Raw genomic sequence first — 24,670 nt, 5'->3', positions numbered from 1 at the left:
ATGTAACCCTGACAACAACACTTTTTAGTATGGAAGTTATTACTTTGAGAAGAAGACTCAAAAGTTATTTTCAGGATCTGTAAGATGTTCTTCGAAGACGTGAAAGAAGCTGTGTGAATGTCGGGAAGCCCCTTAGCTTGAGAACTAAGGGGCCAAACTTCTTAGTTCATCAGGAGATGAAAGGAAGGATAAATGGAGCAAAACAAGGTTGCTATGGTTAAACTTCCAAGTCCTTCGATTATGTTTTTCCGGACTTGGAAGTCTCAGAGCAAAAGTACAAATGTCTGTTCTCTGGAATAAGCACAGAGATGGGTGTTTAGAGTTAGTCATGCTAACCGTGCTAATTGCTACATTAAGGTGCAAAATACAACTTAAAAAGATGATGTACGTTTGTCCTTTTTCGCAGAGGCACCTTATTTTACAACTCCGCTGCCTCACACACACACACAGTGCAATGCCTCTGCGCATAACATAAATAGTTTGAGCAATTCATTCTTTGCTAATGTCAAAGAGAAATCTGAATAAGCTAAAAGTGAAACTAGCAGGTAAAAATTGGACAAAAACTTGAGGTTGTTGAATTGTTGGTTCTGGTTAGTGAATATCTATTCGACTTGCTTCGTGCTTGCATGCATGCATGCATCAACGTGAGAAGGAATACGATGGGAGGAAAGAGAAAAAAATAATCATGGGAACCTAAAGTGACATTAAAGACATAAGATGTAACACTTCACATATTTGTGTCACTTAGAGGCTTGAAAGCAGAGAGAATATGGAGATACTCTGCTGCTGCCGGAGGGCGGTGAGATACAGCTGCTGCTAATTGAGCCACACTGTGCCCTCTCACATCACAGGTTACCATGGCGTTTCCAAGGTGATAGGAACAGTGTTAGAAATGCCATTGTTTAAACAGCGCCTGGCTCAGACACTTGTAGGCTAATCTATGCAGGAGGAAAAAAGGGGATTTGATTTGAGACATTTAAAAAAAAAAGAAAAAAAAAAGGTGGGAGCCTCTGTTCACGACTAAGCTGCTGAAAGCTGAACTTATTTTACAACAGGTGAGAATAGGCACTAGTTCCTGTCCAGGAGAGGAGCTTTCTAGGTTTATGATACCTTGTAAAGTCTCCAAAAAACTCTTACATCTTTGTAATACACCAAAACTTGTTTTTTTTGTGTGTTTTTTTTGCTTGGGAGGAGTTGACATTTAGAGATACAAGGTTTGCACCTGAGGGCAGCTATGAGATCACACAAACAGAACGGTACATACAGAACCAAACTCATCAATCACTGATGCTCCCGTCGTCCCCTGACATTTAATGTCCTCAACTCACAAGGTTGACGATGTGATTAGAAAGTCAGACTCGTGCTACAAAGTGGATCTGAGCCATCGCCCTCTTCTCCCTTGAGAATTTAGACTCAGACGTGGGAGCTCCAACTCCCAACTCCAAACACATGCGGTCGCCACTAATTCTTCGTCAGCAGTCTGACAGTTTGTTTGCCCTGCAGTTTCAAGAAATGAAATTTTCACAAAATCCTGAGTCTTCTGGACTTCTCTGAAATACTATCCACCAAAACCTCTTGTTGCGTTAGCCCATCACATAAAACTACAGATTTTTATTTCATAGGTCAGCTAAAGATGAGACATTCTGACTGCTCATCTTTCTCTCCAGTATAAAAACTCCTATTTCTTCTCTTGCGCATACACCGTGACACACACTGGGGATATTTTTGACTCTAAAGTACAGTTGCGTAAAGTGCTTCTGACGAGGCAGAAGCCCGGCTGTTTTAAGTAGACAGCGATGAAGTCGTTCTCGTTTTGGAGAGGTGAGGATGAATTCTGACCTAAAGCTAATCGAACCGCTTTTAAGAAGAGACACAAAGGAATGACGTTCCAAAAACATAAATATACAGTGCCTTTCAAAAAGTTTTCAAAGCCCAGGAACTCTTTTCACCTCACTGTACATTAAATGGACTTTATGTGCTATCCATCCACCCATTGTCTGTCCTGGCTTGTCCTTGTAGGGTCACTGGTGCCCATCTCCAGTGGTCATTGGACGAGAGGCGGGGTTCATCAATTTGCTAGTCCCTTGAGGACAACCACACACACCTCATGACCACTTTCGGCTAGCACCTAGCAGTGTGATTCAACTCATTTCGAGTTAACTCTCTACAGTTCGTGTGGTTTTCCATTACAATTGAGTAACAACTCTAGAGGATGGCGTCGTCACCAGAGTCCGACGTGATCTGACACAAACACAACCCAACAATGGAGGGCATGGGAGCTATGCCGTAGCTACGTCTGCTGTTTGTGGCTTTTTTTTTTTTTTTGTCGTCAGACTCAAAACAAAAGAGAGATCCAGAAAAGGCGGAAGCCACAGAGATGAAACACTCTAGAGAAGAACAGCAGAGTGTGGCTCCACCGTTTAGTCAATCAGGGACTGCCAGTCTTCTGACATCTTGTCCAACTCCACACGCTTGGAACCCCGGTGAAGTATGCTTCGATAAAGGTGGTGGTGGCACACAGCCTTTACTCATGGAGAACCGAGGAGAGCTGAGGTGAGCAGACGCTAGACGCTTGAACATACAGTCATTTTATTTACTGTATATTCAAGTGTCAAAAAAACCCTAATTTTTAACAACCCATGACTTCCTAAACATTAAATCACCACATTTCTAATGTTTTTCGACCACTTCTCTAAGGCCATGTTCAAAACCGGAGGAAAAGAAAACATTGCATTTCAAGTAAGACGTATGTGTGTTGATCTCTATTACTCAGAATTAGTCAAAAGGTTTCAAACAACCAGGAATGCGACAAACAAGACCGGATGGATAGCCAAGTTTATTTTGCTACACACAGTTGAGGAGGATAACAAGGAAGGTAAAAATGTAGGAATATGTTACTGCAATAAAAACTGTATTTATTTTAAGGGTTTTATGACACTTTAAAAAAATTATTTGTTGTTGTGCATCTCCATCTCCTTCAACATAATGAAAAGGTATTCTTAATTTCCTCATGACCAAATTACCCCCCCAAAAAAAAGACCTTGCAGTGAGGTTGTTGCTCACTGCCAGCATTGTGTGGTAAATATCAATTCAGACCCCTCCATTTGCACCTCTAGTGACAAGCCCTGTAGTTAGAGAGTGGAGGGAGTCAGCACTGTCACAGAGAGCCAGAACAGGTTGGCATTTTGAGAAGCGGAGGTTACCTATTTACACAGGAGCTACGGGGCCGATGCTAACTGCCTACGCCGAAACGCTGCGAGCTGAGAGGTCGGCTTGCAGGAGACAATAACTCTATAACTGTGCAGCTTCTTCCCGCATTACCATAAAAGCTGTTTGAAAGCGAGCAAATCTGAGAGAGCGGTGCCATTTCAGGTTGTTAAAACCTCTAGATTCTCAGCTTTGAGGCCTGAATTTACAGGTGTGTGTGTGTGTGTGTGTGTGTGCTGGAATGTGGGTGGCGTAAGAGTTCAGCCTTTATTGTTGCGTTGTTTGAACAGTGTGTGCTCCCGCACTGCATTCATCTCGGTACGTGCCTGCCTATGCGAGGGTTTCGGAGTGTGTGAGCCGCTCTGCAGTGGGGATGGCGGGGCTAGCGCGTGTCACATTAGCCACGGGGCGCTGTCGGCGGGCCACCGGCGGCGGGCCCCGCTGAGGTTTATGGAGTGTCACTCAGTCGCCGCGGCCGTGAATCAAGTTAATGTTGCAGATCCCATCTCTTCAGTTGTCCTGCGCTCCCGGTGGAAGAACAACATTTGAACAGCGTGATTTGGCCCCGGCGAGAGGCTGATGCCTGTTTAATATGTGTTTTGAGTGCTCTGACTGACTGATTCCTTTAACAGGAAGTCGGAGGGGGAATGAGATCGACACAGAGAGGCAGGCTGCTTTATTGCCTGTGATCTGAAACAAGATGGAGGCTCCCTGAGAGGAATGAAACAACAGGAGGAAGACGGGGAAGCGGAGGCTGGAAGTGACTGATGCTGTTTGGATTGTAAAATGATGGAGGAGATATTTAGAGGATATCTCTGCTGCACAATCACCAATCTGTCTATCCACCCATTCATCCATTCACTTAATGATGTAATACCAGCTGCCCTGAAAACAGCCACACACGACGATGGTGCCACCACCATGCCAATGTGTCGTCATTGTGGCCTGGAGAAGACGTTTTCTGTATGAAGTGTGTTTTGCGTTATGTAGAGCAGCTTTGGGGGAAGGATGTTCTTTGGACAATCTTTGTTCAGCTGTATAAAAAGGTAAAACCTGGACTGGAGAAGAAATCTTTGCCCTTTTTTGTGAGTTTAGGGAGGAGAACGTTCCGCAACTGAGCTCCAGAGTTTCCCTGAGCTGTTAATAGTGTGCATTTCTCCCGATTGCAAGTGGTAATAAATTGCATAGAATTTCTTGTTGTTTATTAAATCTCATAAGAAATCCCACACAAATGTTGGTGTCACAAACGGGATTCAAACGGGCTGCTTTCTAAACACGGTATTCAGCTCCAGCGCTATTCTGATAAATGATCGTCCTGTCAAATAAATCTATTCTACAACAACCCGATATCATTTGCAGCAAAAGCCAAAGAAATATGGACGCAACACAACTATCCTCTCTGTAGAGAGTGAAGTAATCCCTCAGATGCGCTAAATGAATGCAGCAGAAGTAACCCTCGTTCTGCTTGGGACCCCGCTGGATCCCCTTCAAGGACCCTTAAATGATCGCTGGGCCTCAGTTTGACAGCCGTTTCCAAGGTGCGACTCTTAGTGTGGCACCAGGAGGTCAGTGCAGGAGCCTTGCTGTGCTCACTGTGTGGCGCGGATGCAATTATTGATCAGCGGATCAATAGACTGGCCTGTGTTGGGAGAGGTGCAGGGGGTCTCTAAGTGGCAATACTTCAGCTTGGAGAGGCCGCCGGGGGAGCGGTCAGACAGCACTTACCAGCAGTTAGAGAAATTAACCTTAACACGGAGACACCGGCGCACACACAATCAATTACACCCGCTGTAATACAGGTCAGCCTCGACGCAAATGTAAGCCCGCGAGCACGCGTTGGCGTAATCAGGGGAGCCGCACGCCCGGCTACATCCTGAGGACAGAGCAGCTGTAATCCCTAAATTTGAAATCAGCCTCAACTGTAACCTCACTGTAAATGCTAATTGGTTCTCAGACGTACAGACAGACAGACAGACAGACACACACACACACCCCTGCATGCACGAAAATAAAAGACAAAGAAATCAACCTGAACAGACGCTACGGCAAGCAAAGTCAATTAAACTGTGTCAAAACTAGAGGCAGAATGAGATGCTCTCCAAATCAATTAGCGGGTCAATGGCAGCACCATGAAAAAGTCAGAGCTTATGATCAAGACGCCACAAAAAGACCTCTTTACAATCCTTTTACCAGACCATTCCCTTCAATTACAGATACAAAGCCACAACCTTTAAACGCAGACGCCTGATCGGGACACAAACATGGGGAGATGCTTTACAAACCAGGAGGATCCTCTGTGTGTGTGTGTGTGTGTGTGTGTGTGTTGTGTGTTTGAAGGTGACACTGCTAAGTAGATAAAGTGTCAGTTCTGGGTGTATCCAGGTCACCAGCAAAGGGGTGAATGACGGCGTGCTCAGGGAGAGTGTGTAAGCGCGTATACAGGTGGGTGTTTTATTATTTATTTAGTAAATAAGATGTTATTTCATTAGTTTTATTGTCGGTAAATATTTTTTTATTTGTGTCGCAGCTTTACAAGAAGCAAATGAAGGTTTTGAGACGTGAAGAATAATGACCAACTGTGGTCGTTTTCTGAATGTTTGATCATCTTTTATGGTTGAGCTACTCGACGACCTTCCCTTGCGTCCCTCTCATCCCCTGGACTCCCTCAAGCAAAGCCAAAAGTGCTACCTGTGCATGTGTGTGAAGGCGTGTGTGTGTGTGCAGGTCAGCTGAGGTCCAGTCAGTGACGGCGCTACTTTGTCTGCTTGGGACAGTCGCTACTGTCACCTTTACAAACGCCATGAATCAACGCCACCTAGGACAGGTCGGCCAACCAGAAAGCAACCAATTACACAGCGGCCAGATTGACATCCGGCGGACAGGGTGGAGAGAGGGATGGAGAAACGCTGAAAACACACCAAGGACGAAGAACCAGGAGAGAACGAGGACACAGACAGATGGAAGGCCCTCAGGACCGGAGCACCAATGACTCTGAAGGCCAGAGCTAATCTGAGTGACTTTGGCTGATAGTCGAAGAAAATGCTGTAGATTAACATTTTACATAATCTGCTTTATTACAAATTAAAGTCTTAAACAGTTTCTCCTTTACCTGATATGGAAGGTTTTCTCCTGCCGGCATTTTTTGCAATTTACACATTGTGCACAATTTACAGTGCTTCACCTTCAAGCTAGACGACCCTAAACTTGCAGCTAGAAGCTCAACGTAATAGTTTAGATCAAAGTATATACACAGGGTCTCTGCATGTTTCACTAACTCAAATTTAAGGCTTTTAAAACCTTTGTTGAAGACTATCCTGAAAGAAATTTCACAACAAGAAGAAAATCGTATGTCTTGCGACGCTCTCCACAGCTTTAATTCCTGGAGTGCCAAGCTTTTTTTTTGAACAGAACGGGTTGCCTCGTACGGGTGGGCGACAGAATCGAGTCAACGGCAAAAACAAATGTTCATCCAACTGGCAATAGACTTACACGTAAACAAGGACAGATGCAAAAAAACCCAAAAACACCTGGCTACCTAAAGAGGGAATGTTAGCAGCTCATTAGTGGTAGCTTAAACCGTCTCAAGTCACAGAACGCAATGAAGATGTTTCAAACTTTTGAGAAAAAAAAGAAAGAAAAATGAGGTAGAATATACAAGATTAAATAGTCCTGCCACAGCAAAATTTAAGACCTGCGATTAACATATTTAAGGCCAACGTACATGATTTTTAAAAAAGAATTCATGACATTTTAAGGCCTTAGTTTTACACTCATAAATGTAGGTCTTTTTAAGGACGTGCAGGCACCCTGGTACATGTGTTAGACCTAAATGAATTTACAATCTGTGGCAAGACAAAAAGAAGGTTCACATCAAATCTGATTAACATTAAACCATTTAGCAAAGGAAGCATATGCAAGGATTCCTCTGCAAAAGGGGGTACGACTGCGAATACCACGGGTCTGAATACTAACTTTCAATCTTATTTGTTAAAAGATCCATCTGTTTCCTTCCACTACTTTGCGTTCCAACAATCCAAGTCAAATACATTGCAGTTTGTGGTTGTAACCTGATAGAATGTGGGAAAAGTATTAAGTTAACATGGCAAGGCAGCGTAAAAACCCTCCACAGTTCAGCATCGTCTCAGACCGATGGAGGAGTTTGAGTTGGCTAGGAAAACACAACTCTGTCCCAAACACCTTTTTTTATGTGCAATGGAAGCGAGGAGGATGAATCATTGTTGCTTACAAACCTCCTATTGTGGGATCATTTTCAGCTTTAAACTCAAACCTTTACAAGTAGACTCTTAAATATTTCTCACCGCGCTGCCTGGAGAAACAAAACAAACAACAACAGCAAGAAAAAAATAAAATAAAATAAAATAAAAAACCATCCAGAATACAAAACAATATTTGTTTGTTTCCTGGTATATTAAGGCTTCCTCCCACACACAGCTGAGCAAACTTTAGTCATATTTTCAGAAAACACACCAAATGTCAGCTGCTCATAATCAAGAAGCTGCCGTCTCTGTAATCCGGTAGCGCGAGGAGAGCGCCGTGTGTTTTAACTGACAGTAACCTGAGCAGCAGAAGGCAGGAAAGTTAGGCGAAATTTATTCTAACCAAAAGACTTTTGTGCAAAAAAAAAAAGGACGAGAAACAAATATTTACCTAGAGAAATGTGCCACGTGTTAATAAATTGAAACAAAATTCAGTATATGGCAGGATGAGACACAGCTGGAGTCAGAAGTGAACAAACACTTAACATGAAGCTTTTAATGATCCATCTATCTATCTATTACAATTATGTAATTTCAACCGCAATATGTTTAGAAGAAGGCCGCTCAGTAGCATTAGGGTTAGCAGAGCTGCTTTAGCATTGTTTCCGTGGTTTCAGGTTCAATTCCCAGCTTGTTTTCTTTTGGTATGAAGTTTGTATGCTCTCCCAGTGCATGTGTAGTTTCTCTTTGAGGTTAATTAGTCTCTCTAGTAGTAATGTTTGCAACTTCAATTACAGCAATGAAATCAAAATAAAAAACCAAAAAGGTACCAATAGACTGATGAAAAGTTGTTTTTATATACATGCATGAATAAGTTCCTCACCAGTATATTTGCATCAAGCTGATCCAGACACCACCATGCTTGACAGTTGATACTGTTTTCTTTAGTTTAAACGCCTGAGATTGATATTTAAACATATCTTTAATCAACAGCTCAAACTTTTAGATTTTTATTTAGTTCCTTCAAGTCATTCTGTGCACTGGTCAGTCTGTGGACTGACCACAAACTGGTCGGTCCCAGTAGAAGATGCATTCTTTTCAGGTCTGAAAATCTACCGTTTCTGAAATTCAAGAGTTCGTAATCCACAAAAACCCCAAACTTTCTGTCTGTCCGTGGTCGGTTCGCCGTGTGCGGCTCTGAAGACAGTCCTAATAAGTACTGTTCTTTATTTTCATGCCAACAAAGAGAAACTACCAGCAATAAGTCCTGATCACCAATCAAATCTTTATGTTGAAAATGATTGCAGTTGTAATTTTGGGCAAACCATTCCACCCTGGGAGAGTGGTTAAAAATAAATTAAGTAAAAGTAAAAAAAAACAAAAAAAAACATCCATGTCCCTGACCATAACTGTGAAAACATTTTCTCATAAAGGGGTCATTCAGACAGAATACTACAACAACAAATCCTCCCCTAAAACAATGAAATACTGTAGAGAGGTGCTCAAGAGGTGAGTTAACACACACACACACACACACACACACACGCACACACACAGAGTGGAACTGGTCGGAGGAAACGCAGGTCAGTGTCCTGCTCTCAGCTCTTTTTCTGCTGACAGAGGATGACCCGGAGTGAGAGTAATCTGGTCCACACTAACTCTATCTACCTCCAGTCCCCCAGGTCGGTGCCCCCGGAGAGACGGAGGGAAACACAAAGAGAATGAGACAGAGGGGAGGTGAAGAGGGAAAAAGGAGGTGAAGAGGAGACCGGAGGGAGGCGAAGAAGAAAAATATATATAATGAAGAAAACTGTCCCGGCGTTGATCTCTCAAGACGGCTTTCTCCTGCCATTGTTAAGAAAACTGTGGTGCGGTTAAAACAAAAACAAAACAAACAAAAAAAAAATTTAAAAACCAAAACAGAAAACTCTATTTTCAGCTACTATATTACTGGAGATTAAAGTGTCATTTTTTACACACAAGTTAATTTGAAACTTGTATCATTTGCAAAAACTAGTACCCTGTATCACAGCTGCATTGCAGTGCAACATTAATTTTAAAAGTGAAACTGCTACATTTGTTATACGCAGAGTGATATATTTGAACTGCTTATTTCTATTTATTTGGATGATTATGGCGTGGAGCTAATAAAAACTTAAAATTGTGCTTCTCAGAAAAATGGAATACTACAAAAAGCAAAAAAGAAGGATTTTTAAAAACAGGAATATAGTGTTGAGGCTTTCATGGAGCAGAATGCTGACTTGACAATTGTCCAGCAGACTGCACCTAAAAAACAAGCCACAAAGCAAGCACTGTATCCAGCTGCAGTAATGGAAAGTTAAGTGGAAGGAATACCTACGGTAGAAAAAGATGCACAAGAAACAGATTGTTTGAGAATCAAGAGCTTGAAAAGATTCCCAGCAGCTGGCGTAAAGCTGGAGGTTGTTGCCAAAGCAACGGCGGCGTTCGTCACACCTTAGCAGAACCACATTGTGATCCCGTCCATGCCGTGCTGCACTGATGCAGTAATTCACACCAAATGAGAATCCACCGAGTTCTGAATGTGAAAACTTTACACACTTCTCAGTCGGCCTGCATTTACGCATTAAAACCCGTTTCGGTTTTGAGTTGCATTTAATGAGTTTTTAATGACATTAGCATTTACAGAGATGCGCCCTTATTTGATCTACATCTCCAGGAGCTTAAGTTTTTTTTTATTTGTTTAGAACATTTAAACAATTAAAACCAAATCATTTCTTGACTTATTTCTGCAGTCCAACTTCATGAGCCCAAAACACGAGCGCTAATCGTTTCCTGGAGGAGCACGAAGGCTTTACTAGACAGTTAGAGGTTTCTCCATGCATTCAGCAGCTTTTGCAGGAAAAAAAAGAAAAAAAAAGAAGATCTTCGTCTCGGAGCTCAACCCTTGCGGCCTTGAATCGCGAGGGCAAAGTTAGAGGAGACTCACCTCGCGCGATACGTGCAGGCTGCTGGAATTTTCCCTGGCTGACTGTGGATCAAAAAGAGCAAACGTGTGGGAGGCTGATGCTGCCGCTAACAGAAAAAGGCCCCTCTCCTCCCCGATCAAGCTCGGCGTGCCGGCCGCTGCCAGGCAGAGGGCGTCCGATGGCGAAAGGCCCGACACACCTGACAACTGCGGGGTCAAGTCGCTGATTGGACGTCGTGGAAAAAAGCATCACCAGACGCATCGTTTCAGGTTTGAAAATGACTAACCAGACATGACTAATGTATTACTTTGGCTTGGAGAGCGGCTATTTCCCCTCATGCTGCAAATCAACAGCTATTTGCGACTCTCCAGATGAAGGTCAGGGATGATCCCGGCGTGATGTCCAGGATGCAGCAGGAAGAAATAAAGAAATAAAGAAATAAACGTGTGCGTGAGCCTCAGCCTGGCGTCCAGGGAGGTTGACATATGGAAACAATAACAAAGATTATAACACCCTCCTTTTCTTCTCCAACTCTTCCCAGAAGACGTCCGTCCTCTTGTTTTCTGTCCCGTTCCCTTCTTCCTCCCTCCCGCTCGTCTTCCTCTCAAAAAGCTCTGGAGGTGGACCTTTGATTGCTTCTTTAATTAGCAACGTCAGGCAGCTCTGTGGATTTACTGGCGATGTCAAACTTCTGCAGATAATTGCATGCCTCTTCCCTTTCTCCCTCCCTCCATCATCCCTCCATCCTCCTTTCACATCCCTCCCTCACACACCCCCACCGCCTCCACTTCTTCTCCCGGCTCCCCATCTATCCCTCTCAGTAACTCTCCCATGATTTAATGATTAATTATGGATGTGAGTTGGAGAATAAAAGCTTTTCGGCTAATCAAAATGAAATCCCCGCTCCCCCCACCACCTTTTTTTTGGGGGGGGCGAGGGGGGTAATTACAGTGTGAAGATAATGTTGCTGATGTCTTTTTGTTGCCGGGGCCCCGGACGGCGCGCTGATCCGAGGTCCGTCATGGTGGATGAAATGAAATGTCGAGACGCGACAAACAAAGAAGGCAAAGACGGGGTTCTTTGAAACGACGCAGCAGAAAAAGTCCCGACTGGGAAACAAACGGAGGAAACGACCAACCTGACGACGCTAAACCGATGTTTGTCTTTGGAATGTTTCGGTTTAGATGTTTAAAGGTGAAACTTGCATTTTCTTTAAATTAGTTAATCAAAGCAACAATTTACCCGACATCAACAATGGTTAAACCTGACTGTCACAGTCAACTTTCATTTGATTTAAAAAGTAAATGTTTCTAATGAGTGCCTAACTGTAGGATAAGCACCTTGAAGCGCTTACCGTTCCTAAATGTTGCCTTTTTACGGCATTTTTACTGCATTTCAGGCAACTGCAAACAAATTATGACAGAGAATTCATTATTGGTGAATCCGTTCCAGGTATAAAAGCATAGCTGTGTTAGAGGTAGAATCTTTTTCTTTTTAATCTGTGAGATTTTTCACTACAAACATTTCCGTATGGGAGGTAACAAGTCTATATTCTTTGGCAAAAAAAACAAAACCTCCAAAAAACATTTTTAAAACAATTTCTCAATTTTCAGTCACAAACTTCAACTTATTGGGATTCCATAATCCTTTGAGGCATTAGAGTGCAAAGATAGGACATAAAAGAACAAAAAGGAAACGGTTTTCAAAACGTTTCATTAACAGAATTCTGAAATGTTTACCTGAATAAGACTTTATACAACCATTTGTTGCTAAAATTAAAGTTGAAGGGATTTTGGGGAACATTATAGACTGAAGCTGTTGCCTATTCTTCAACAAACACAGCATCTATGATCTGCTCTTTTCAAGTCTTGTCACAAAATCTCAGTTGATTTCAGGTCTGGACTTTGACTGGGCCATTCAAACACACAAATAGGCTTTTGATGTAAACTGTGGGGGTCGTGACTCGTCTTTGTGGGCCTGTTGCAAACTGCAAAGAGGGTTTCTTTGAAAAACAAAAGCTTTCTTCTCGTCACTTGACTTGGATAACAGTTTCGCTGCCAACAGATTCTCACACCTGAACAGTGGTTCTCTCCGCATCGTCTTGACCGCTTTTCTGATCAACATTCTCCTTTCCTCCAGGCACTCGCGGTTCAGGTGGACAGCGCGTCTTAGTTGTTTCAGGTTGCGGACTGGAAATCTCTGCGAGATGTCGAAACATTTTCTCTAAACCCCCCGAGTTTAAACTTCCCACCAACTTTCTTCCTGACCGGTCTGCTGTGTCTGATCTTCATGATGCCGTTTGTTCACTAATGTTCGCTGAGAAACCTCCGCAGGTTCTTATGTGTCTCATTTTCTTTTTATTTCGCTACTGTACACGACTTTGCACTTTCAACCACATCTCTGCGTTTTATTGGTTTAATATTTTGTCATTTCTGCCGTTTTTATAGCCATGTGATGCTTTGTTTGTCTCTTTAGCAAATACTCTGGAGAAACACAAAATCTCACCAAATACTGTTTGTCTCATTTCTATTGCAAATTGATTTATTCTTTTTCTTCCCATATCTGAAGTTATAATAAGGGACATAATAAGGAAAATAATCTTAAATCAAGCTCTCATATCTTGGTAAAAAGTTACTCATAAGTTAGTCTCGCCTTATTTCAAGTGTACTAACATATTTGCACTAGAAACCAGACCGAAAATACATGGTAAGATTTTGTGTTTTTGCAGTGTAAGGTGTTTTTTTTACCCCTTCTATCCTTTGTTTATTTTTCTTTTTTTGCCTGTGTAGACTTTGAAAAACTACGTGTATGAATGGTGCTATGAAAACAAACATGCCTTGCCTTAATCTGTGTTGCTCCGTCTCACAAAAATCCCCACAAACTACATCAAAACTTGTGGACAAAATGAGGGGGAAAATTAAAAAAAATAAAAATCCTAGAATTCTGAACATTTTTGAAATTTCTGTTCCAGTTCAAACACACAGCAGGAGAAAACATTCTTAATGTCGCAGAAACATGGCCGACTGAGCTGCATTAACCTTAAACGGGGAATATGAAGTAAAATCAACATTTCCTATTACAACACGACCGATCCCCGCTGCGTTGAAGCTGGCCTATAGCTCTATATAGAAAACGTACGACAAACACGTCCCTATTGTGTTTCGTTCCCTCCCCCTGCCGTGTGACTACGCAAAACACACACCTGCGAACGCACCGGCGTGTTTAGCCGAGCCTCTCCCGATTCCTCTCTGCCGTATTTGCTGGGTGTTTACCTAAAAGAGGCACGCTGGAGATATTTATCGTCCTGATGGCTCTATATATAGGGCTGGAGGAGCTCGGTGAGAGGAGACGCAGGCACAGTGGGAGGCTGCTTCTCTAATCTCCATCTCCAAGGCTGACAGGCCTGAGAAGGCCCTAATGAATGGCTCTTTTCATCTGCACGCCTGTGTGTATGTGACAGTATAAATATTTAGCAATATTGGAGTCAGCTCGTGATTTTACACAGATGGAGTGATTGATGGCTCAACCTTGCCACCCAATCCTGACGCATGCCAAAGACCGCGGTGGAGATGTTATATAAACCAACACAGCCTCTCTCTCCGTCATCGTCTCCGTATCTTTTCACACTGCCTCCTCTGCTCTACGCCTCCTTCCCAGCTTGTCTTCTCGCTGTCGATCCGCCCTCTGTGGCTCTGCCAATTTGCCTCACTGTTGAGTTTCTATCATACGGCGCGCCGTCTCTGCGGATGTACGACAGAGCTAAATCAGACGAAAACAAGCTGACAGGGAGGAAGCTCTGAGAGGGGCGGCGATGGAATGATCTGCGACTCGGTATTACAAACTTATTAGGGAGAGTTTTTTTTTTTCCTCATTAAGCTCTCAGAAACACCTTAAAAGTTGGTTTTTGTCGAGTTTCACGACATCGCGTGTCGCAGATGCATTCCAAAAAAAAAAAAGTGAATATTAGCTACTTGTTATTCACCGCGTCAAAGAGAACTCATGAGTGAGAGCTGTTCTACATGTATGAAGCGGGGAAGTATACACACACACACACACACACACACACACACACACACACACACACACACACACACACACACACACACACACACACACACACACACACACACACACACACACACACAGAAATCCATGCACATAATGCTGTCATCTGTGTCAGAGAAAAGCCAGACCGAAGTCGTTTTGAGATACAACCACACACACACACACACACACACACACACACATACTTTCTGCTGCCAATATGTCACTGAAACTCTAAGCAGAAATGGTGGGAGGGGGGGTGTGCGTGTGTGTGTGTGAGCAGCGAGACTTTCGATGGTTCTCGACAGCCAACGCGGGGATATTTTGCGAGAAAAATCCAGAAAATTTCATCAGATTCCAAAGATTGATAAGAGCTACTGCATAAAAAAGTTTAGAGAAAAGGTCAGGATAACGTGTGGGAGTTGATCAGATATATATGACATAGTAGTGAAGTTTTGTTTTGTGTGCATGTGTGTGTGTGTGTGTGTGCGCACCACATAGACTTTCTATCCAGCATCTCCTCAGCCAATTAAACTAAAACACAAGAAGAAAATCCCTGAACAAATATATGAGGGCTTCAAGTAGGGGTGTCGAAGATGTATTAACCTTGTAATTGCCTGTGTAAAATACGCTCCCCTTGGTAATGAAATTTCCTGCTTTAATTTGAAAAAATTGGGGAAATATCTCTGCTTTTTCTTCTTCTTCTTTTCTCCTCTCCCCCCCATTCCCACCCCCTTGATGTGTTTTCCCATTTAATTGCTTTTAAAACTTCAATCTCGAACGCCCCCTCAGCTTGTACGCGGGGAAAGGCCCAGCGCCGGACCGCCACATCTATTAATCTAACTGTCCTACGTCGGAATTAGCATTCAAATGTGATCGGTTCCACTGCGCCTCACCCGCCGCTCGCAATTCCGACAGAATCCACTCCTGTGCAATAACTACAGCGCCCTCCAAGCCGCGCAGCGCCTTCGCTCTCCCCTCCCCTGCCTCCCTCCGCCCCCCTTTTTGCTTTGAGAGCTATTGATTTTTATTTGTTCTGTAATGAGAACAATTAGTCTTGTTCCTGCCCTCTTTCATCCATCGCCTCCGAGTTCCCGTGGCAGTGCCACCCATCCGGCCTCCGCCTTTAAACCCAGCTGGAGATTTGTTCACCGGGCAGAGGACAGGCGCCGTGCGCAGTCTGAGTCACAATCACGGCGAAGAGAGATAACAGAGGACCTTTCTTGCTCTTTTTCATCTGACTGTGGCCTAAATCTTTAATGCGCAGCTCCAGCCGGAGCCGTTTGAGGAACGACGCTCTCGGGTTCTGAGTGGGTAGAGGAAGACTAAACTAAATTTTGACGGACTGCGGCGCCTTGAAAAGTTACTCAAACTCAATTTATCCGTATATAGATGAGGCAGCCCAGCCTAGAAGGTATTTGTAAAGTGGAAAGAGCAGCAAGGTGCATTAGTACTATCTCAGTTTTACTTTGACACTCCAAAATAAAATGATTTGGAACTTTCTGGTCAACACGCAGAACGGAAAAGTAACACCGAACACACAGTCTCCATGGTGAAACACGGTGGTGACAGCATCATTCTGTGGTGATGCTTAATTTTCCCCAGTGGGAACAGGGAAAATGCATGGAGTTAAATACAGAATGACCCTTTAAGGGGCACGTGTTACCTGAGAGCGGTGGCAGAGGTTTAATTTTTAAAAATGAGCCTAAATAAGCAGATACACTGTCAAATTCAATTCAATTTAATTCAATTAAGTTTATCTAACTTAATTTAATAAGCTGGTTTAATTTGACAAATTTAAGTCACTCTTACTCAAATCATTTAGTTACTTCAGATAAAGAAGGGAACTAATAAAGAACCTGTTCCTTTAAAGGTTTTAGTGGTCTTTGTAAGAGAGCAGTCAGACAGGAAAGTAAGTCATGACAGAGAGGGAAGACATGCAGCTAAGGTCATCAGGCCGGGAATCGAACCTGTGACGGCTGCGTCGAGGACTAAGGTTGTGCTCTACCTCTGCACCACCACAGCACCCTGGTCAGGACAGGATCTGTCCCCGGTGAAGCTTGTGTCATGACGTGAGACGTCGGATACGAACACGGCACTGAACTTGATTTTTTCCAAGTGAAGTCAGAGTAAAAAGTTCCTTTAAGTTAAAATGTCATCACTAAACCAAAGGAATTAAGTGGGATTAAGGTAAAAAAAAAAAAAAAGTCAATAACATGAACTACAGCCCAAATACACGTTTTAGAGTGTAGAACTACATCTGAGTATTATTAGAGGAAAGTAAATTAATATATTAGAATGGCCCAGTCAAAGTTCAGGCTTAAATCCAAGTCAGAATTTGTTCAGACTTAACCTTGCTGCTTCAGTCTGAATGAACTTAAGATATGGGCTAAAACTTCAGACTGATTCACCTCCAATTTATATTTGTAGCATACTTTTATCACCGTGTGTCCTATTTTCTTCCCCTTTTAAACTGTGCACTAAATTGTGTTGGAACACCACAGAAACCCTGATTTAAACACATTAAAGTTGGTGGCTGTAACAAGAGGAAATATGAAAAAGATCCAGTTTTATAAATACTTCAGGGGGAGGAGGGGCACTAGATCTCTTTAATATTTAAAGAAAGTTTTCAAGTGTTTTTTCCTCCTTCACCAAATTGATTTCCATTACAAAGTCTGGATTAAAACTCCCAAGCAGGACGTAATATAATAATGACAAAAAATATCTTATCTGAATAAACTCCTTATTAATCACGGCTGGAGTAAAACAGGAACGAATTGCCTCCTATCTATCATGCTGGATGTCTAATCTCTCATTTTATTAAAAGGCTGATGTCTCCTCCGTCTACCCGGCCGACTCTAATTGATGTGGTTAAAAGAAATTACTACACTCCAAGTCCGTCGTGGCTGGTGTTAACATGTATCATAAAATGTGAAAACATAATAAAACACTCAGATCTATCCATTAGGAATGCTTTAATTTCCGCAGAGGCAGGCGAGTGGCAGGCAGGGCTGACCGACTAGCAGCCGTCAGCGAGGCTTTAGCCTCCATAAACCACCTGATTGACAGGGTGATTTGTGACTGACTGGATAAGCGACAGGCTGCTTTCAACCTGTACACAAGCAAGGCGCGCCGCCGTGCTCGTGCGCCGAGTCGGGTCCAATTGCAGCCGAGGCTGGAGAGAAATGAAGCATCTGAGAGGGCCCATTTCTCTTGCCAAGCTGCCTGAGCCTTACTTACCCTAATGATGTATAATAGCCTGCAACTACACTTAACCTGAGTATTACTGTGGCAAAGACTGAGTGGAAGAGGCACAAACACACACCCTTAAACACACACGCTCACAAAGAAAGTGTGGTTTTTCTCAGGACTCTGGCAGACAACGACTTGGCACCAGGCCTGGTTACCGATACCAAAACCCGCAAATTACAGATCTCTACGTTAGAAGCCGGAGAAAGTGGAATTCTGCTCTGACCGAAGCACAGAGTATTAGCACTGACCGTCTCCTCGCATGTTGCTTTGCACTGCCACTCAGCTGGCTAAAATATAGCTCCGACACTTTTACTCGATTACCATAAGAATATCACAGCACGTTCTCAAAAGCTCTTTGCAAAACCAGTTCGACCTCAGTCAAACTGGGAGTATGGCGTCCATTTGTGTTTGCAGAACTACCTTTTTGTTGCATTTACAGTTCCAGGATTATGAGATACGTTTCTACTGGCTTTGCGTATCAAGAACCTGAAATGTTTGTTTGTCTGATTGTTTTGTAATGATGTCTCGGCTTTAGTGGTCCTTATTGAACAACAAATAGGGAAGAAAGAAAAAGGGATAAGCAAATGGCCTGAGAATGTGAATCCCACTCAGAACAACCGTGTTGAGGACTATAGCCTCTGCACATGGTGAACGCGCTCTGCTAACTGACCCACCCAGCACCCTGACATTGAAATATTTGACATTTCCTTTTGGCAAAGATGCTCACGCTTGAAGAACGGTTTCTGAAGAACGGTTTTCAAGTCACTCTACTATAGTTGCTACCAGCCTATGGTAAATAATATATTTGTGTAGCATCTCATCAACTCCAGAGAACCCCAAGGAGCTTCACACTGCCTTCAGCCATTCATCTATTCATGCACACATTCACATTGGCATGTGAATGTGCTACTGGATAGTAGTCACAGCTGCCCTAGGCGTGGCCCTCTGACCAGCAGTAAGCAAGGCGGGTGAAGTGTTTTGCCCCAGGATACAACCACAGAGGCGTGGACTGGACATACTCCTGTGTTACGTCCACAAAGGGCACAACATATTTGAGGACACAAAGACAAAAATGAGGATTCAAAAGTAATTTTTATTTCAACTCTCTCGACCTTTTTCTTTAAGATGAGCTTCTTTTGATTTTTCTGTGAAGAAAAAGAGAGAATTAAATCCTCGGTTCCCCGTGTCCCAAAAAAAAAGAAAACAAAAATCCCAAAGTATAAACAGAAAGTTGGACCTGATGAGCCGATCAAAAAGAACAAAACGGTACAGCAGGGGGCTGCACCATTGCCTCAACACAAGTTGGGGAAATTAAAGACTGTTTTATGTCTGTCTAATAATGACATTTCAAATAAGAGAAATTAGAATGTCAATAGCAGGAGGCGAAGGGGTGATGGTGGCGACTATGGTAGGAGTTCTTCCCGTACTCGGTCAACGCTCCTTCCATCTTCGTCGATGTGTTTTTGGGCAATACACTTCACCTGTATTGCTAGCTGGTGGTCAGAAGGCCCAATGGCACCGGTGCATGGCAGCCTCGCCTCTGTCAGGCTGCCCAGGGCAGCTCTGGCTAAAACCAAATATCTTCCAACCATCAGCGTGTGAATGCGTGAACGCCTGAATGTAGTGTGAAGCACTTTGGGTTTCCGTGGACTTCATAAAGTGCTATACAAGTCCAATCCAATTACCATGTACCAAGGTGCAGAAAAACTGATGCTTTTATTCAAGACTATCATGCTGTGACGATCTCACAGCAACCCATGAATTCCTGACACATTTGGGAATGAAAGACCCTCAAATCTCACTCCATCAAATCCCATCTAGATGAAGGACGACAGCTGTATCCCGGTTTTCTCTCTGATCCCTCACTCACACGTCACTCTGCTGCTGACTCACTCTGTGGCTGTAATCTAAGCGATACAGGCAGTTAGCATGCTGCATCTGTTGTCTCCTAATTAAACTAATTCTACAGGATGCCCAACCGTATTCATACACGTGATAGGGGGAGAGTCGGGTCCTTTAACCCCTTTTTGCGTTAATTAGTGTTGATGAAAACGTGCTCATCGCTTACACATGTACCTCTTAAGTGACTGAATGAGTCGGTGTGTGTATGTGTGTGTGCGTGCGGGGGGGGTGAGCGCGTGTGTGCAAGACAGTTTGGAGACAGTGGAGAGACAGTAAATGACAGAGTCACGTGAGGCGGCTACTGTATGAAACCTCAGATCTAATCAATAGGAGCGAGGAGGACGCCAGGCGCCAGCCAGAGGGTCACCACTCATCACTCAGGTCAGCTGTGAGCACACACACACACACACGCAGGCAAACGGAGGGCACCGCACGGGGCGCATTACTAGACGGGACTATGAGGCAGCAGAAGATGGGTCAGAGAGAGGTTGGAGCGCATAGCAACGGAGAGGGAGCCGGATCGATGGCAGAGATTGAAGGAGGTCCGTAATACCGGAGGAGTCACGGATGTCCAGAGCGAAGTTAAGCAGGGCTGGGAGACGGGTCAGCGGGGTTAAAAAGGCCTCGCAATGGCAGGATGAGGCACTGACGGGCCGTAAAAAGAGGTGAGGGGATGGCGAGATTGACCGATTTTGACGCTCGGAGAGGAACTGTGGACGACGAAGAGTCCAGATGAGATGATTCCATGTTAGATCACGGTGCTGGTTCCCTCATATGACGAACACCGCAGGCCTTTGAAGGAGCGATTGCAACAGGAGGCAGACGAAAATGGGGCAGCAACAAAATCAGCACCCACATGTATGTGTATGTATGCGAGTGTATACGTGTGTGTGCCCTGTCGCTGCAGTAAAGAGACACCGGCGGAGAGATGGACAGGGCTCGGTGGCATTTAGCCCTGCTCTATAATGACACTGAAAGCTGGGGAAGGAGACACAGGCGCTGTTATTGAATTATTGAAGGTGCACAGAGAGGTATAAATCTGCCACGGCGACTCCATCCCCCGTTGTAACACACACAGAGGCCACATGCGGTGTGGGTGGCGTGACGATTGCAGACTTTGACTTGCTGACCTTGAGGTTGTTAAAACAAGCTCTCCGTCAGCTTTTCTGCAAAATATGTTTACCTCGTGAGAACAGAGAGAGAGAGAGAGAGAGAGAGAGAGAGAGAAGGGGAGAGAAAGGGAGACAGACAGAGGAAGAGAGCGGGGAAGGCGGAGAGTGAAGGAGTGAGAGCGCAGTGCTGACATCGCCGGAATAAACACAGCGACTCCATCAATTCTTTAGGATTGTGAGGAGAAATAAAAAAGCAAAGACAGTAGAAAAGGGGGTGAGGTGGGGGTGTAACAGAGAAGCTATTAACCAGAGTTAGGTAGGCTTTTTATATCACAACTATTGGGCTTAAATAGATCTGGATTGAACCCTCCACTGCCAGGAAACCGCAGCACAAACACACTGATGAAATTTATTTATATGAACTTGTAGGGAAGATGGCCTGAACATAAACTAACAATTATAAAAAACAAAAAAAAGAAAAAAGACTACAAACATTGTACTGAAAAAGTACTCAGATCATTTCAGCTTGGGATGTTATGGACCAACACCAAGTAGGAGGCAATTATGAAGCGTAAAAACAATACATGGTTTATTAGGATTTGTTTTTAACTGAAAGGTGTAAAGAGTATTAAGAAACACTTGAGAGGTCCATGGTGACTCTGGAGGAGAAGCAGAGATCTCCAGCTCAGGTGGAACAAACTGAGCAAATATTCATCAATCCTCATCAAAAGGTTCTTGTCCTGGAGTCCCCAAATCTTGGCTTTTTCAGAGGAGTGGCAAAAGTTAAAGATATTGTTGAAAAGGTGCTGCTTGCAGATTACCATAAGCGTTAAATCCCGGGGGCCAAATCTGGCTCGCCATAACTTTTTACAATGCCCTCTAAACTTTAGACACACATAAATCGGACCTTCAAGATAACAGGTGCTTGCTGCAAATATACATTTATCAATTATATCAAATCAGTTTTTATCTGTCTTCTGCCAAATTACAGCAATAACAAAATGTTAAATACTGAATCCACCCAGAGCTCAGTAGAATAGATTAGAGGTGTCAAAACTTTTAGCCATGGGGGCCGAAATTGTCAAGTAGCTGTGGGCCACAAAAGTTACTCATTTCATTGTAATGTCATTTTTTTGTTGTTGTTTTTTACTTGTTCAACAATAAAATAAATGAAACAAAGAAAGTGGTCTGTGTGCAAAAAAGGACCAGTAAATCATTGCAGATTGGAAATTCCTAAAAATGGTCTCGCATGTTTATTCTCAGGAACAGTGTGTAAGGGTTGCTCTTTAAAATCTCTATTTTGTTATTAGTCAGGTTTAATAGAAGAGTTAACCCCACTCTGCTTCTGAGTGGAAACCCGGTTATTTGTGGTTTTATTTAACATAAAACTCAACTAAAAGCAAAAAATGCGGTAAATAAAAGATGAGTAGTTTCTATTTTCCATTTTAGATACTGAATTTGTCAGTATCTTTTTTAAAAGGCCTGTCCTTGGTGAAAACTTCCCCCTTATTAGAAAAGAATGTAAATTTCTGTATCGACCACCTGGGCCGGCTAACTGAACCAGTTGGCTCCAACACTTGGCATCCCTGGTTTTAATCAAAAGATGTTCACGTGTAAGAATGGCCTAGTCAAAGTCAAATATCTAAACCTAATCAAAAGGCTGTGAAAAGTTTTTAATACTAGATCTAAATGCTAAATGTGCAAAGGAGGTGGAGACTGACTCCAACAGGGTTGGAGCTGGAAAACAATGTGGCTTTACATGGACTGGCTCAGGGAGGCTTATAAGGACAGCAATTCACTTTTTTTTTTTTTAAAAGAATTGATTTTGGTGGCATCTTTTCTCAGCTGCTCTCCACATTGAATTAAGCCAAACCTCTTATTAAAGGAATACTACTTTACTCTCTGTGTGCGTAGACAAAGCCGGTGATTAGATAGTCTTGCAAAAGGTTTATATATAAGTGACTGCGTGTGCATCTTCTTGGAGGGGTGTGTGTGTGTGCGGGGGTGTGATCACATGCATCCGACCTGAGCCGTGTAGCCGAAGGGGGGCACCTCTTCTTATTAGCATCATCAGTCTGCATCATTACCAGGCTGCCTGGGCTGGGCAGCAGGTGCTACGGGAGTGCCAGGGTTACAAACGACCACAGGATTCCTCTAAGAACACGCAGACACACACACACCGCACGGGTCTTTGAAACCCTCCTTTTTCAAATTCCCAAAAGGGATGCAGGGCGTCTGTGTCTATCCGTTATCCGGCGGGTTAGCGCACGTGTCGGACCAGGTTTTCACCGGAGGGGACGGACTCCATCCATTCTCGTGACAACGGGCCAGTGATGTGCAGCCGAGGCTGGGAGAAAACCCCGCTCAGAGCAGGGGAGGGCACGCGAAAACCAAACAAAAACACCGCACATGCTTTGTGTAAGTCAGAGAGTACCTATGTAGAGCGTGTACACGACATATTCTGTAGGAAACTTGCAAGAAAAAAGAAGAAGAAGAAGGAAAAAAAAACAACTCGGGTGCAGGTGGGAGTAGATTAAGGGTAAAATGGATGTTGGGTTAATCTCGGAACTGCTGTGCTCGTAGCACAAAATCTGAACATTTAACATCGTAGTCGTAATATCAAAAATATATGAGGTCTTGTGTTGTTTACCCAGGGCCAATGGTTGCTATGAACCAATTCTTTCAGTTAGATGAACCTAAAGCCCCATCCATAGCATATATAAACTTGTGAGTACAATGTATAAAACCCATAGCTTAATTTTTATTCTGCCTAAAAGACAAAAAGAGCAATAAAAGCACCAAGAGTCACCACTTATAAGAAGCAGAAGCATCGCAACTGTTATGATAAGGTTCATCTTCCTGCTGTTTGTTTCACACATCGTCACCCGTCTCAGTCAGGTCAATGCACCAGAGACAGCTGCTTTCAAAGTTGCCATTTATTGCTGACTCTATAAATGCTGTTTTAAAACTATTTATAAAGATTGTTAGGTCTGTTAAAATCACTGACTGCTTGAGACAGTGCATATGAGTCAACTTCAACATAAACACTGATGAGAGTTTAGGAAGCCTCTATTGCCTGCCATCCATCCATCCATCCATCCATCCATCCATCCATCCATCCATCCATCCACTTCCGCTTATCCGGGGTCGGGTCGCGGGGGTAGTAGCTTCAAAAGGGAGGCCCAGACTTCCCTCTCCCCAGCCACTTCTTCCAGCTTTTCCGGGGGAATCCCGAGGCGTTCCCAGGCCAGCCGAGAGACATAGTCCCTCCAGCGTGTCCTGGGTCTTCCCCGGGGCCTCCTCCCGGTGGGACGTGCCCGGAACACCTCACCAGGGAGGCGTCCAGGAGGCATCCTGACCAGATGCCCGAGCCACCTCAACTGCCTCTCTATTGGCATTGTAGAGAAATTTATTAGAAATGTTCTACATGACGTAATGATGCAGCTGACGGTTTTCTCTTGCTCCAGATTAGGAGGAAGAGACATAAAGATTTTTAATTGCCCTGGTGAATTACACAAGAGCAGAGATCTTTTGGGGAAAAATAAATAAATAATTGCCATGATATGGTCTTCTAACTTTTATCATATTTAGTTTGAAAAGTGTTGTGAACATTTGTATTCAACTGTCCTAACTGAAGACATTTTTTTGCCAGTCTTTTGGCATCAGACTTACCCCAGATTATCCACTGGATATAGTTCTGGATGTTGAACTATACATCCTGAACCATTTTTTTTGTTTTCCCCCCCTTCAGGGGGTCTTTTGTGGGCTCTAGTGTCCCTTATATGAAAGTAGGCTGACAGGAAAGGGGGAAGGTGAGAGGGGGAAGACATCGAACCCTCGACGACCGTGTCGAGGACTCAAGGCCTCTAAATGTGGGTTGCGCTATCCCCTACGCCACCACAGCACGCCCCTTTCTGAACCATTTTAACAAATATTCTTCTTCTACTACTGCTCTGTATTGAGCTCCTCCCACATTACCATGAACTCT

General features: G+C 43.6%; 1 protein-coding gene across 1 annotated transcript in view; it reads right to left on the bottom strand.

The window, feature by feature from the left end:
- znf407 (zinc finger protein 407) overlaps positions 1-24,670 on the bottom strand; it is a 198,965-nt gene that overhangs the window by 1,964 nt on the left and 172,331 nt on the right. The window lies entirely within an intron of this gene.

Source organism: Xiphophorus maculatus, chromosome 3 (genome assembly GCF_002775205.1).
Source record: "Xiphophorus maculatus strain JP 163 A chromosome 3, X_maculatus-5.0-male, whole genome shotgun sequence".
Taxonomy (NCBI): domain Eukaryota; kingdom Metazoa; phylum Chordata; class Actinopteri; order Cyprinodontiformes; family Poeciliidae; genus Xiphophorus; species Xiphophorus maculatus.
Note: the sequence above shows the minus strand (reverse complement) of the source record. Positions and strands in the feature narration are given on the sequence as shown.